Source organism: Corvus moneduloides, chromosome 8, assembly GCF_009650955.1.
Source record: "Corvus moneduloides isolate bCorMon1 chromosome 8, bCorMon1.pri, whole genome shotgun sequence".
NCBI classification, from domain to species: Eukaryota; Metazoa; Chordata; class Aves; order Passeriformes; family Corvidae; genus Corvus; species Corvus moneduloides.
Window position 1 is genome coordinate 30845228 of NC_045483.1, and position 14884 is coordinate 30860111.

Here is a 14884-nt window from a genome sequence, read left to right on the forward strand (position 1 = left end):
GCATACCCACCACAGCTTTGCAGCTGCCCGTCACAGTGAACACAGCCAGGAGCTCTTGTCCCACTTCAGAGGTTAAGGCATAATGGGATGCTTGTGCATCTGCTACAGAAACCTACTATGCAACCCACTAAGCAACTTTCCAACTCAGTCATCTAAAGCTAATTGCTTCCATAAGTCCTGAGGGTCTCTCTCCAGCCCATCTGAGTCACTGTACCATGTCTGAACCAGACCCGGCTGAGCATAGTTCAGCAGAGAAACAAGAAGAATTGTCAAGAATAGCCCAGTGGTAGCAAATCAAGGAAGTCAGTCATACCAGGGAAAGACACTGGTGATCCTGGAAACTTGTCCCATTCTTCCTCCACCAAGAAAACAGACCAAAACAGAACTTGACTTATGAGGCAGGAGGAGTTCTATCCAGTGATACATGGAACAAGAGGATGCAAGAAAGTTGCAGGGCAACTTCCTGCACAATCTTCTTATAAATTGGGAAGTCATGGCTGAAGGCAATACACCTCATGGTAGGCTACAGGAAAGCACAAACACAAGCACCTGCTGCTGAGAGAAGCACTGAAGGGCCTTGAGTGTGGAATCCCTCCATCTTTTCCTGACAGTAGCTTTAAAGGCTGATTAATAGCTTTGATGTTTTAACAAATAAAAGAATTTGTGACATTACAGAAACTAGCCAGATTCTATCTATGGTGAATCACCATAACACATAACTTGTCTGAACTTCAAAACATTCCTGTCAGAGATCACTGGCCAAAAAGAAAATCTATTCCTTTTTTGTTTGGGCTTACAGGTACTGATAAATTTGATGACATGACGATGATTTCCAGCAGGGGAGCAATATTTGTCTCAATTTCCACACCAAAACCAGCTATGGAAAAGGGCAAAGAATATAATGACTCAGTATCACAGGGTGGAGACTAATTAGCAGCAGATCAGGAGCAGGCAGTGGTCTCTGGAAGAAGGTGCTTTCATGAACAGAGCACAATCTTAGTCATCGCCTGTCTTGATCAACTGCAGAGGTTTCCGTGAAACAAATGCTATGGCTGCCTCAAACTGAACAAAACCCTTTGGTGACTTTTTGTTTGATTATTTGAAAAGTAGTGCCTCTTTTTGGGACCTTCCCTATTCTTTTCTTCCAGTATCCAGTTAATCCTGGTAGAGTGGACCTCCTCTCCATCAACCAAAATCTCACTGTACAGCAGGAGTGCTTATCAGGCAGTGCCTCTCCATGAGCCCTCTCAGTTCACTGAGGACAGATAATATAAATATTAAGAATATGAAGACAGCATCATCCTTTCACTCAATCAATGCAGATGCACCACAGGGTCATTTCAGCAATTGCTTTTTTTAAGACATGCTATTCTCCTCTGTGATTTCAGGCAACCAGTGAACTCACAGCACCTGCCCTTTCACTGGTACAAAACCACTACAAAAACATTCTATCTAGTTAGTTATCGCATTACCCCATCAGCAAGGTGGATTTTATTCCTGCTTTAACAAACCTGTTGTCATTTTGGGTTTATCGGAAAAGTGTACTGTGAACACACGGAAAGATAATTCAGGTCTAACAAACTATTTAGCTGGTTTTTTCTAGTAATATATCGGGAAATGCTGTCAAAACTAAGATTTGAATCTGCATGTCCTAGTGCTCCTACTATTCCTAATAGGACCCACTGGATTGCCTCCTAGTAAGTTTTTTTCTTCTGAAAAATCTATTGCTTACTTAAGGAACTTACTTAAACGCTCAAAAGCCCAAGAATTGATTTGTTTATTTTTTAACTAAATCAGCAAGTGCATTTTTCAGGAGTTGATGTATGCCCATTCATATTGAGAAAGGTTTTGGCAATTAGCATTTATCTTTAGCTAAGCAGAGCTGAAGAATGGCACAGACATTATGAATTTTAAAGTTTCCGTTCCTCAGGGAGTAAAGTGTGGCTTTTCCTGCCATTCTCAGCTTGGCTGGAACTGCAGGAGGGCCGGTCAGGATGCCCTATAAACCAAGAAAATTTGGGCTGTGTGCCAAGCACCCATCTCCCTGCTGGCACAGGCACCTCCAAGCAGCTCCCCGATCTCACATGGGCTGGAACATTAGAGGAACTCCCTCCTGAAATAATAGAGACTACCTAAGCACTCCTGCTTTTAAAAATTACAATAAATATGGGCAAATGCATGCCCTGTAAAATATTTTGAAGGGTTTCAACAATCACTCTCTTGTTTGGTGACCAGGAGTTTGTCAAGCAAAGATGACAGACACCACCCACTCACCCCGGCTGAGGTCTGAACCAAACCATCAATACAGCACAGTGTCGAGGACCTCTAGCTCTCTTTTGCCTTGTGCTGGTCTATCATTGCATATCCTTAATGCAGCAGGATCTCTGGCATCCCAAAAATCCTCCTCTCCTAGGCAACAAACTGATTGACTGTCTCAATGATTGACATTTCTTTGGGTTTTTTTCATTCATTCTCAACTCCATAACTGGCAGTTGCATCTACTGGGTTCTCTGTTTCTGCAGCTTATGATTTTTTTTGAAGCAGATAAAGGGATTTAGGAACTTAAACCTCCCTGCACCAGTGGATGTGCAGATTTTTGCCAAAATCAGCCAGGCTAGAAAAAGTACAGAAAGCACTTGCTCTGACACAGCACAGTCTGGATGACACATCTGGGTGCTCACACAAGCTGAGAAGGTGTTCGGCAATCTGTGGCAGGATGAAAATAGAGATGAGTGGGGACAGATCCCTTGATTTATTTTAAAAACACCACCCATGGTCAGTTAAACTTGTTTCCTGGGCAGCCTGGCCATGCATGGAGCAGGCCTGCAGTTTTACATCCCTCTGCAGCCTGGAAGGATGTTCCAGCAGTAGCATATGTGAGCAGTGGCACAAACAGAAGGCAGCAGTCCCATACATAGGACATGCTTCACCAAGGCAGATCTTGTCCCTCTCCTGAGAGGGTACAACTGGTGAGAAGTACCTAAGATGAGATGTCCATGCTGCACTGCCAGACCTGTGTCCTTCAGAGAGGCCTGACAGAATTTCACATTATGTCCAGTGCTGTGAGATGACTGCACAAATGTCCCCACTGGTGGCCTCAGCCTCTTGTCTGATGTATGAAATCTTCCAGCCTAACTCCTGAACATCACCTCGGATAGAGGAGGACACATCCCCCAGTCTCAAAGCTTGTTCTGCTCCTGTGACAGCTGCAGAAGTTACTATGGAGAAAACCAGTTCAGTACAACAAAGTACCACAGTAAATCTCTTTCTACAGTTTATTATCAGAAACAAAGAGGGATGCAAGAGGCCAAGCTGCTTTCTTAGGTCTCACAGTGGCCTGCCACAGCCCACCACTGCTGCAGCCCATGCACCTCCAGACTGCTCACTGATCTTCTGCAGGATAGCTCTAGGGGCCTCCAACCAATGGGTACAGCTGACTTAATACAGATACATTTCAGTTATGCATAAAAAGCCAAATTCATTACACATTAAAGCATGGCAGTTTTAACCTAACACTTTTAGGCTTTTCCCTACTTCTGCTGGCAAGACCGCTGTATTTTCTCATACATGTGAGGAAGCTTTCCCAAATAGTATCACAGGGAGAAAAAAAACCCCCTATGTACATCATTCTCTGTGGAACGCCCAAATCACCAAGCTTGCAGAGAGTGATGCAGTAGCTGGGGAGTAGCTGAGAGGATTGAGCCTGTGCCTGCTCAGTGGGAGGCATGAGGATCTCCTCACAAGGTGTCAGCAGATGGCTGGGTGCTGAAGGTATCTCCCTGGTGACACCCACGGGAAACAGCTGGCAGAAACCTAGGGTGAGGGACAGTTGCCTCACAAGTTGTCCAACACAATTTAGCCACTTTTGGGCATCTACAAAACCTTCACTGGGCTAAGACCATGGCACAGGGCACTTGGGAGGCCACTGCTCCTCTATAGCAATAGCTAAAGTTCAGGCACCTCAAATGGCATTACTCCTCTACATTTACACACTTGAATCATTCCTCTGCAAAACAAACTAAAAACAGCTGGAAGAGCAGATAACCACAAGAACTCAAGCTATAGCTCTCCTGTCTGCATTGTTAAAATTAGAGTTTAGGGTTTGATATGTGAATATCATGATCTGATAACAATTACCACAAAAATACCAACCTAAAGGGCAGTGACACACCCTCCCTGCTCTGTTTACAAATGTCATGGTCATATGAGATAGTAGTCAAACATATCAGCAGACTAAAAATAAACCACAATAGGATATGTTGATAAATATTTATTTCAAAACAGTATAGCTTTTTACATGACTAATGTTAATGTGATTTCAGACTGAGAAGAAAACAACCAATGTTCATTGCTTCTAACTGTGTTTAGAGGAGTGACACAGGTAACTAACTACCATCAACTCTGGCATTTTATTCTCCTGGTAGAAAGTGTGAGTAGGTAGATCAGTCAAGACCATTGTTGCTTTTAATACACCAGTGAGGAGTAGTGCAGGATGCAACTAGCAGGCCACAGGTATCATCTTGGAAGAGGACCAGCCATTTGCATGCAAAAGGGTTCATCCTTCATGACCGTGTGGGCTGGTTTCATGCACCAGCCAACAGAGCCTGTATCACAGAGAAGTTAGAAAATGTCTGCCTGGACCTTTAAGACAATTTTATTTCCAGTTAGATCACCATCAAACCCTTTTCACAATAGCATCTGCCACTGAACCACTGCTAATTAGTCAGTCCCTGTTCAGCGAGGGAGGAAGACGTGACAGCAAAGATGAAATTATTTTTAAAAACGGCCTGAAAAGCCCCGATAAGGATTGCAGCACTTTATGACCTACACCATGCTTGTCACAGGGCAGGGAGAGGGAATTTGCCTATCACTACATGTTGCAATCGCTGTGGAAATGTCTCTCTCTTCTTGCTTCCTCTCCACCCTTGTTCAGAGAGTTAAGGTAAGATGGGAAAGCAGCTGCAGCTTCTAGGACATCCCATCTAGGGGTCCAGGACAGCGCTGGCAATGCTCCTTCAGTGTGCTCTATAAGCCTCAGTTGCTTTAATATTTTCTCCGTAAGTATCACTTCTCTAACTGTTGTAAGCAGCATGAAGAATATTCATGTAAGATCTTGAACAGTTTGGGTGTGGTGCAGTAGGGGCCACACAACAGACAATGCAGTCAAGGGATTTACTGAAGCAAATAGTTCTGTTGTGCTGGGGGAGAGAGAGAAGAATTGGGAGAAGCCTCTTGACTTAGGGAAACGATTCATAGCTCAGTGAAAGTCTGTGGAATGACTATTCTAACATTTAAAAGTTTCCATTCTGCACACCACAGTCTCCCAGTGAAAAAGCAGGGCTCTTCCAAGTATAAGTTTACCAGGCTGAAAGGTTAACAGGGAGAAACAGAAGTCCCAGGAGTGTGACTCTTCATTTAGCACTTTGGTCTCACAGATACATCCGGACAGCTACAGCCTGACTTCCTAAGCACAAGAGCAGCTTTATTGGAATTTCTTGTCCATCATTCTCCCAAGAATATGGAGAGGAAAAGGGGGTTGCACAGTTGGGTATTTCTGCAGTTCCTTGGTGAGGACAGAAGCATAGAGTTCACAAGTCTTGGAGAAAGATCTTTGAAAAGAGAAAGTGGTGTGTTTCAAATGAGACACCCACCCTCTCTAAGGTTGGTGTACTGGCAATACCTGAAAGTAATGTGTATGATGCTCTGATGGCTCCTTGAAGACAGGAAAGCCTGGGAGTGAATGGCAGATTCTGCATCTCCATCTCCTCTCTTCTACCTCTTTCCAAACAAAGCAGGGCTCACAGCACTGGAGGGGACTGCTGCCTGTAGCAGTAACCCTCACACTATGGCAGCCTCATCTATGTGAGCATCCCTAAAGCATGATGTAGGGTACATGCCCACTAGAGCATCTGCCCACTCCTGATTCCACAGGGGCCTCCATAGAAACACTGAGCATTCTGCTCCAAAAGCAATTTTCATTCTATCACAGACTGCAATGACACCAGCATTGTGTCCACCCTCCTAAATGCATTCAGCTCAGCAGTTTACCAAACACACTTGGAAGGGCTAACAACAAGACAGAGTACCAACACTGACAGGCTGAATTTTAGCAGAGTTAAGAAGAGGGTTATAGAGAGAAAATTAAATATTTCAAAGCACATAATCGTGGTACTGTCCTGTTACACATCTGCCTAAGTTGCACTAGTAGTCAGCAAATTTTCTCTGTAATTCTCCACTTCCATGAAATAGAACTTATTTCTGGTGAAAAATAATATATACACTCCAACACTCTGTACACCATTCACGCAGAATAGCAAAGGATTCAGTGCAGCAGGAAAGTGTCATCTTCCAAAAGCTGCAAAACCCATAAACAGACAGAAGTTACGTTCAGTTCCTAAGTACTAAGAAATACACATAAAAAGGAGACCTCCTACCAAGATGGCAGAAAGATCAAATGAAAGGAAGAAGGAAAGGACAGTATGATATCCCCTTGTGTCCTGCTATTTTTTTGTTATTACGGAGTGCTTTACTTCCACAGAGTGTGTAATAAGAACGAGTTTGTATGGTAAAGCAGATTCAGCTAAAATCATCAGCAGAAAACTTACAGAAAAAGATTTTTTTTCCAAGTGTTTTCAGTAATGATACAAGTTCAGAAATTAACATTACACTGGTGAAGCATTATCTCAAGAAACACGTTAGCATTTGTGTTGTGTTTGTGTAGGGCATTGATGAAAGCTCATGGACCTCCTGAAAGCGGCCATAGCGTAAATCTCTGCTTCAGTCATGTTCCATTTCTCTGTAGAGGAAATTAAATCAAAGACTTAGCACTCTACAAAGGGAGGTATATGATAATCACCAGCAGGAAACTCATCATGTTTGGGAATCTAAGACATCTTCCTTCTTTTCCAAGATATCTTTAGCTTAATCCTAACCAGTCACAGGAGGACAGAGAAATATATATGGTCTACATTGTCAACCAGTCAATACACCATACAGAAAAATCAACCTCTTTTCCACTCCTCATTTATTTCCCGCAAGCCTCTTCTATAATCTTTTCCTTTCCACACACCCCAACTACTTGAAAACCACAGGCGTCCCCATGCTATTGGATTGGTTGAGTTTTGTAATGGCTGCTAGTGTGAAAATCTTTCATAATATTCTAACAAAAACAAATAGTTTTAGCCAGTCCCCTTTAGTACATATGCTTATTTTCCTCATGTCAATTAAAATAATAATTTAAATAAATTACTAATTAGTAATTTATTAATAATTTAAATAAAAGACATAATAAAACTGAAAAAAGTATTTCCTAGTATGATGCTTAAAAGCTGATAGGAGCATGCAAGTCGTGTATCATGCTAATTTTTAATTACATTCTGTATGTGGTCATTTCAGATATGCTAGAAACAGAGGAATCATCCAATATATAGCTTTGGCAAATATATTTACAAATATATTCCACAGACACTGTCAGAAGTTGATACTAAAAATAAAAGGCATAAATTAAAAGGAAGGCAGTAGATACTAATCCTTGTGGTGAAAAAGCTATTTCAAAATATGAACTTAACCACATCCTCTTTAGTATGTACTTACCAACATTCAATACAGTCTTCTGGAATCTGTGCAAAGCCTGAGACAACAGTTCAGAAAAGCACATAAATATATATTTCATATTAAAAGAAAAGCTCATTCTGAAAACCAGCTTTAATAATTAGACATTAATACTCAACAACTATGTCCATATTTGGGCCTAGAACAGGTCTGTGCTCTCTCAGACTCACTGCAAAGGCTACAGGAGGACCACCATTTCTTTGGAACAACAAAGAGCAGGAATTAATAATCCAAGGCCTTAGACTTCAAGTCCCATCTGCTGCAAAGGAAAGGCAAGGCACACTGAGAACTTCTTTCAAGCCTAGCATCTCATAAGTGTAACCCAGCTCCAATGCTTTCCAGGGTGGCAGAGCCTCTTAACTCCACCTCCCACACCTGCTCATCCAGCCTCCTCATACTTCCAAAACACAGACTCCATTCTATTCAGTGAACCTGCAGAACACTTAGTTTATGGAAAAGACTGTGTCTGAGCACAGCATTAAACTGAATTTACTTTCCAGTAGTCAACATGAGCAGCAAACAACACTAGGAATAAATTGCTTCCAAGCTTTGTGCTTTTCACAGTAACAGCTTAATTTCTGAGCTTACCTGTAGCTGCCACACAGCTTGGAGTTTGCTGCAGATCTATAGCTGTCCTGCCATTTTCATCACAGAAGTAACAAGTAGGAGTGTTGTTCTCTTCTTTCTAGGAAGCAAATGAAAGACACAGGTGGTTTGTAGGTATTTATTTAAAACACATTTCAGTCATTTGACTAATGACCAGGAGAAGGAAGCAGGAAAAGGGGAAACAGAGCCAGTTTTCACCCAGTTTAATAATCTCCAAGCCATCTGTCCACACCTTTGCATACACAAGAGCCACGTAACTGTGCCTTGCTGACAAAAAGTGGTGGCCAAATCAACAGAGTCTATGCCTCTACATGGGCAAACCCTCAACTGGGCTCTTATCCCAAATAGTTTGTTGCACTATTGAAACAGCTGATGCTTGAGACTATAATGACATAGAACATACCTGATCTAATTGGGATTCAGCCTTGGTAATAGGCCTTTATCATCAGCACAGCAGGACATAATAAAGCTTCCACAATTAAGTGAGCAACTAAGCCATTTTCCTGCTTTTCTTTCTTTTAGTAGTTTCTTTATGATGGCATAAGCAGTGGAATTGGTGCTCTTAACATTTATTATACATGTTTTGGTTTAAGCTTAGAATTTTCCTGTGCTAAAAGCAACAAGCTTTGTCAACTGAGGCTCTTATTTGGCTGCTATAGGCTGCAAAGCATAAAGAGACCAGGGGTTTGCAAAGCCCAGCACTGTGCTCCAAAGCGGGAGCTTGCTGCTCAGGAATCTCTCCAGAGACTACCACGGTGTTTCCAAGGCAGAATTACGACCTGTTTTACTTATGTGCAAGTTTGGGAGTCCTTTTACCCCTCCTTCTTGCATCCAAAACCCCAGTTTGTGCTATTCTATCTCTGTTCAACCCTACAGCTCCTCAGCGAGGCCCCTGCAAAGAGAAGCATGGGGAGGGGGATTGCAAGTTCAGCCTCATCTCACAGCCTGCCTGACACAGGTGCAGGGGCCAGAACCTCCCCAACTCCTCCACAGAGCTGGAGAATAGGAGATGGCCAAAAACACATTAAGGGAATTGAATTTAGGTCTTGTTGAGACTTTAAAGCAAACACTTTCAAAAAGGAGGGCAGGGGAGAGTCACAAATATACATTGGCTGGCCTGTGCAGCCATGTCCACAGAGCAAAAGCTGCCCAACTGCACCTGCGCCATGCTCCAAGCTGTGATTGCAGCCCAGAGACACCCACAGCCCTCCTGCCATGGCCTCAGCCCAGAGACACCCACAGCCCTCCCGCCATTGCCTCAGCCCAGAGACACCCAGAGACACCCACAGCCCTCCCGCCATCGCCTCGGCCCAGAGACACCCAGAGACACCCACAGCCCTCCCGCCATCACCTCAGCCCAGAGACACCCAGAGACACCCACAGCCCTCCCGCCATCACCTCAGCCCAGAGACACCCAGAGACACCCACAGCCCTCCCGCCATCACCTCAGCCCAGAGACACCCAGAGACACCCACAGCCCTCCCACCATCGCCTCGGCCCAGAGACACCCAGAGACACCCACAGCCCTCCCGCCATCGCCTCGGCCCAGAGACACCCAGAGACACCCACAGCCCTCCCGCCATCGCCTCGGCCCAGAGACACCCAGAGACACCCACAGCCCTCCCGCCATCACCTCAGCCCAGAGACACCCAGAGACACCCACAGCCCTCCCGCCATCGCCTCGGCCCAGAGACACCCAGAGACACCCACAGCCCTCCCACCATCGCCTCGGCCCAGAGACACCCAGAGACACCCACAGCCCTCCCGCCATCACCTTAGCCCAGAGACACCCAGAGACACCCACAGCCCTCCCGCCATCACCTCAGCCCAGAGACACCCACAGCCCTCCCGCTATTGCCTCAGCCCAGAGACACCCAGAGACACCCACAGCCCTCCCGCCATCGCCTCAGCCCAGAGACACCCAGAGACACCCACAGCCCTCCCGCCATCGCCTCGGCCCAGAGACACCCAGAGACACCCACAGCCCTCCCGCCATCGCCTCAGCCCAGAGACACCCAGAGACACCCACAGCCCTTCTGCCATCACCTCAGCCCAGAGACGCCCAGAGACACCCACAGCCCTCCCGCCATCACCTCAGCCCAGAGATACCCAGAGACACCCACAGCCCTCCTGCCATCACCTCAGCCCCTCAGGACAGGAGTGGCCTCCCCACAGCCCTCTATACTAACAGCCTTGCCTCCTGGGGGGACCCAGACTGTCATGTGAGAGAGAGGGAAAGTGGAGCCCTGTGGCTGTGGGGCAGGAGGCCCAGTGCCTGCCCACTGTGGGACTGCCCTTGCCCAGGCCACTGGAACCTGCGAAGTCAGAGAATTCCTACCAACACAGAAATTACCTTCTCTGTGAGCGCCTGAGAGAACAAAACAGTCCATGAGGTTAATGGAAAAGAGGAACTCTGCCCGGATACATAGGAGATCCTGCTAGAAATGTCTCAATGCCAAAAGAACAGTAACAGGGGTAAAAAAAAAATAAAGTATAAAAATGGGAACTGAAAAAGCATGGAAAACTGCTCTCCAGCTGGTGGGCTCCTCCTGGCTGCATAAACAGTTAGGAGGCCTCAGGAAAAAAACAACTCTATCTAAGATGAACAACTGCACTTACACTGTGGTGTTTCTGCTGGTAGAGCCCGTGTGGTGCTGCACAAAAACAGTGGCAAGAAAGGGAAATTGAAAGCCTTGGAGGGGCTCTGGGAAGTCACCTTCTCCACAGCTGCTCCCTGTGGCCAAAAACACCCAGTTAGGGCAAGAGGTGGCGGACAGGGGTTGTGTGGGCATGGAGGTGTGAGGGCACTGGATCGAGCAGGGAACTGGGACACCTCCCCCTGTCCATGGTCCCCTGGGATGCCTCAGTCCATGGCTACATCCAATCCTCGCTGCTGGCACCAAGTCATCCCTCAGAGCATCCTCCCTTCAGGCTATCAGAGTCCAAGGCAATGGCCAGTCTTTCTTACTGACATTCCTATCCCTAAATACATTTTCACCCCAGAGATCATCTCCCTTACTCATCTCTCATCCCAGGCAACGCAACTTTGTGGGACTCCAACTCCTGCTTGTTAGCTCAAGCCAAAAGGAATAACTATCAACTAAGAATAAATACTAATTAACCTGAATCTTTCATCATATCGTGATCTGAACCAGATGCTATATCTATCTTTAACTTTAGGCTGCTTTGAGATGCAACCTCTATCTGCAGCAGGCAAAAATAAGATTCCTTCTTTTGATAAAGTTAATTGTGGGCCTCAACAAGACACATTTCTTGGCAATACTGTGCTCTTATCTTTAAATGCTGTGAACTCACAAGGGTTTGAGAGGCCTTAAATCTTGAGTGCTTCCCATATGAGTTTTGTGATTGAGGAGAATTCAACCCAGGAACTTTCCCATGTCATGCTGGAAAAAGAGGTGCAGTGAAGACAGCTTTAACAGTGCACACAAGCGCTGAATAGAGGCTGTCTCTGAACACCCAGCCAAAGGCTGCACAAGAGCACAGCCGAGATTTAGCCCCCCAAAACAGGGGACAACAGGATGAAAGCCATATGGTATCTTCTGTTGAGCTGGTTGAAATCAGTGGTGCTTTATATTGGTTTTAGTATCAGAGAAAGAATAATAGAGCAGGGTTAAAACCAAAGATTTATTTGCCAAAGTGCATCAACATTTTCAAAGCTGCTTTGTTTAGATTTTTTTTCATTTGTTGGAAGTAGCTCCAATGTTTTCTAAATTACTGAAAACCACTGTTAAAAAATTCCTGTAACAAAACTGTGTTTTTCATTATGACTGTTGGTACTTATGCAGACAATACACATAGAGAGAGGAAACTATACAAACCAGACTTACTGTAAAAGCCAAGACCTTCTATAAATGCAGCTATGTTCTCTTGCAGAAAAATAGGTTAGTTGGGGGGAAATATTTTTGGACTTCAAAAAACAGTGACAGGGATACCAAAGAACTCTTGGCAAAAGCTGTGCAAAGCCAAATTCTGCCCAGTTCCACCTCTCAGGTACCTTCTGTGCAACAGTCTAGGCTGGTAACTAGGATTAGCAATTTAATCTTCACACCACTTCAGCATGGACATGTAAGTTTCAACAAGCCTGCAGATGAAGTAATAAAAACCAAGCCTCTACCATTTTAAAGTTGCATAAACAGTGTTTAAGTGGTTTAATAGTGGGGTTTGTTTGTACAGCAAAAATGTCATCATATAGAGCAATTCAGCAAGTCCAAAGATGTGTCCAGCAGTACCAACTCCCCAGGTGCTGGCACACCTTTCCATCCACAGACCCTCTGCTGCAGATCACCAAGGGCCTCTTGGTCTGTAAGACACACATCTCACTTGTGAGGCCAGACATCACCCAAACCCTTGTTACGTGGCACACGAGGAACCGCTCCTGCGTCCCATGAAATAGACCTTGCTTTCCTAGAAGAAAGCCCTGAAATTTGTGCTAAAGGAACGAATGGCAGCTCCATCCTCCTGAAGAGCTGAAATGGCTAAAAACACTGAGGATGAAGTACTGCTCTACCTTCTTGATGAGTCCAACCATCACCTACCTCCTCTCTGTCTTGAAAGTCGCCGTTTCCTATGGTAGTAAGGCACTAGTGAGCAGTGAGAACCACACGAGATAACCACAAGTTACCTGATTCTTACCAAAACTGATGGGAATTACATAACCAATGCTTTTTTGAGAACTCTGTCAAATTTAATGCCAAAATTGCCCTTAAGTCTTCTATTTAGGGTAGTGGCTGGCTGTAAATCTCTAAAGGTACATAGTCAAGTGGAAACACGGGCCAGAGTTTCAGCTACCTGAACAGTCCCAGGTGGTCAGGTGTATTTTAGGTACTGAAAACAACTTTTTAAAGTCTAGTCAAGATTCCTTTCCTTGAACTGAAGGTTCATAATGATGAGTCCCATAACCAAAACTGCCATCATAACAAACGCACAGGCATCTCCTTTCCTGGATGTGGGTGGTTTTGATGCCTGCACTGGTTATAAGCAGCAATGTACTAAGGGAGTACAAAACCATGAAATTTAGGAAGATGAGTAATGTATGAAGTGTGGAGGCAGTGAGAGATGATCCTCATATTATGTGCTTTTATTTAATAATTTATAAATAAGTATCAGCTTTCCCCAAACTGCCCCTCAGCCTAGCAATTACATGTTGGCTAATTTCTGGTTAGTGCTGTTCTTTTATAATAACAAACTGTTCCCAAAGCCTCACATACAGAGAATTAGACAATCAAAGTACTGTGTGCGATTTTCCACTTAATTCATTCAGTTAGCTGCAATTAAAACAATACAATTCAAGGCCTTGTGTGTTTCTCTGAAAAAATACAAAACTTTACTTGTTACTATTAATATATACAACCTACTAGAAAAAGTTAACAAAGCCCCTTTGTCTTCACTGTTGTAGTAGAGTAATTTTCTTATCCTTTTCTGTAGATGCCCTGGCAGTCATCAATATTTCTTTCAGTTGCTGTTCTTCAAAAGAGACACGCTTTTCATTCAACTGCACAGAAAAAAAAAGGAATCCAGTGGGACAAATTCTCTTGGTGAGCAGATCCACTATAGCTGCCTGGGAAGGAATCTAGGTGAAGGTGCAGGGCTTGCATTAAGGAGATGATCAAACCTATTTAGAAGGGAAGAGGCACCATTTTATCATGCAGTAATCAAATTTTTGTTAGATTTTACCTAGATATTTTACCTAAATATTTCATATTTCTAGAAAAGCAGTGTTTCATAGCTGCTGATCTCTGCTCACCCACTTTGTATAAATGACATACCAAGTTTCAGCATGACTATAGAATGTTTCCTTTGTTTGTTTCATGGAGCTTCACTAATGAAACCTAATGACAATCTAATTAACATTATACCAGATTTGTGGGTGCGAAAGAGGACAGAAGCTGTACCTGGCTCCACAAGAAAGCGATAAGCCACCCTATTAGAGCTGCTGTGACTGTCTCTCATACCACCAAGCTCCCCCAAAACCGGGCATTATTTCCATCAGTTATGAACATAGAGTGTGCAGTGCTCAGACAGCAGAAACATCCCTGCCTTCTGAGGATGCGCCGTGTCGATCCGAGTCTCACAGTGCTTCCAGAGCTTCTGTGAGCAAGGTTTATCTCCACACTATTCTTGGTAGGAGACTATACTCCTGATGTGCTGGTCTTGGGTATGTTAATTCAGTATTTCAGCAGTGGTTCTTGACAGAGGCTTGATTCAACCTACTCCTGCAACAGAATAACAAAGCACTGATTTGGATCTGTACTCTTAATTACAACCCACCAATATAAATGAGCATTTCACTTAAGCTCAGTTCCTCAAGAAAGAACTATTGTCTGCTTTGATAAGACGGTATGAAATTTATCCAAACATTTATCAAACGATGTGAAATCTTATTGGAAGAATATGCTCTGAGATTTTGTGAATAAAGTCCCTCAGGATAAAGCAACACCAAAATACATGTCAGAGCAGTGAATCCCAAAGTCTGGTCCAAAGGGAATTCACAGCTCATCTAGTGCCCACTTTTATTCTTTTATTCCAGTACACAACAGCACAAAAAGGACAGGGCAAAATAAAGAACCAAAATCAGCATTTCTTTTCCAGAAAGGTAGACCTCTGCCAAACCCAGCTCCAAGAAACACTTTCCAGTATTTTTCTTCCT

The 14884-nt window shown here is 44.2% G+C and overlaps 1 long non-coding RNA gene across 4 annotated transcripts in view; it reads right to left on the bottom strand.

Annotated features, from left to right (window-relative positions):
• The window catches only part of LOC116447256, a 161919-nt gene that overhangs the window by 92038 nt on the left and 54997 nt on the right, over positions 1-14884 (bottom strand). The window contains exons 9-12 of one of the 4 annotated variants that reach the window (XR_004241536.1): positions 13593-14450; positions 8200-8296; positions 7594-7630; positions 4256-6355 (exon numbers count right to left, since the gene is read on the bottom strand). This is a non-coding gene — a long non-coding RNA (uncharacterized LOC116447256). Of the gene's footprint in view, positions 1-4255; positions 6797-7593; positions 7631-8199; positions 8297-11843; positions 14451-14884 lie in introns of those variants that run through there. The other 3 variants (XR_004241535.1, XR_004241534.1, XR_004241533.1) reach the window with 3 other exon arrangements.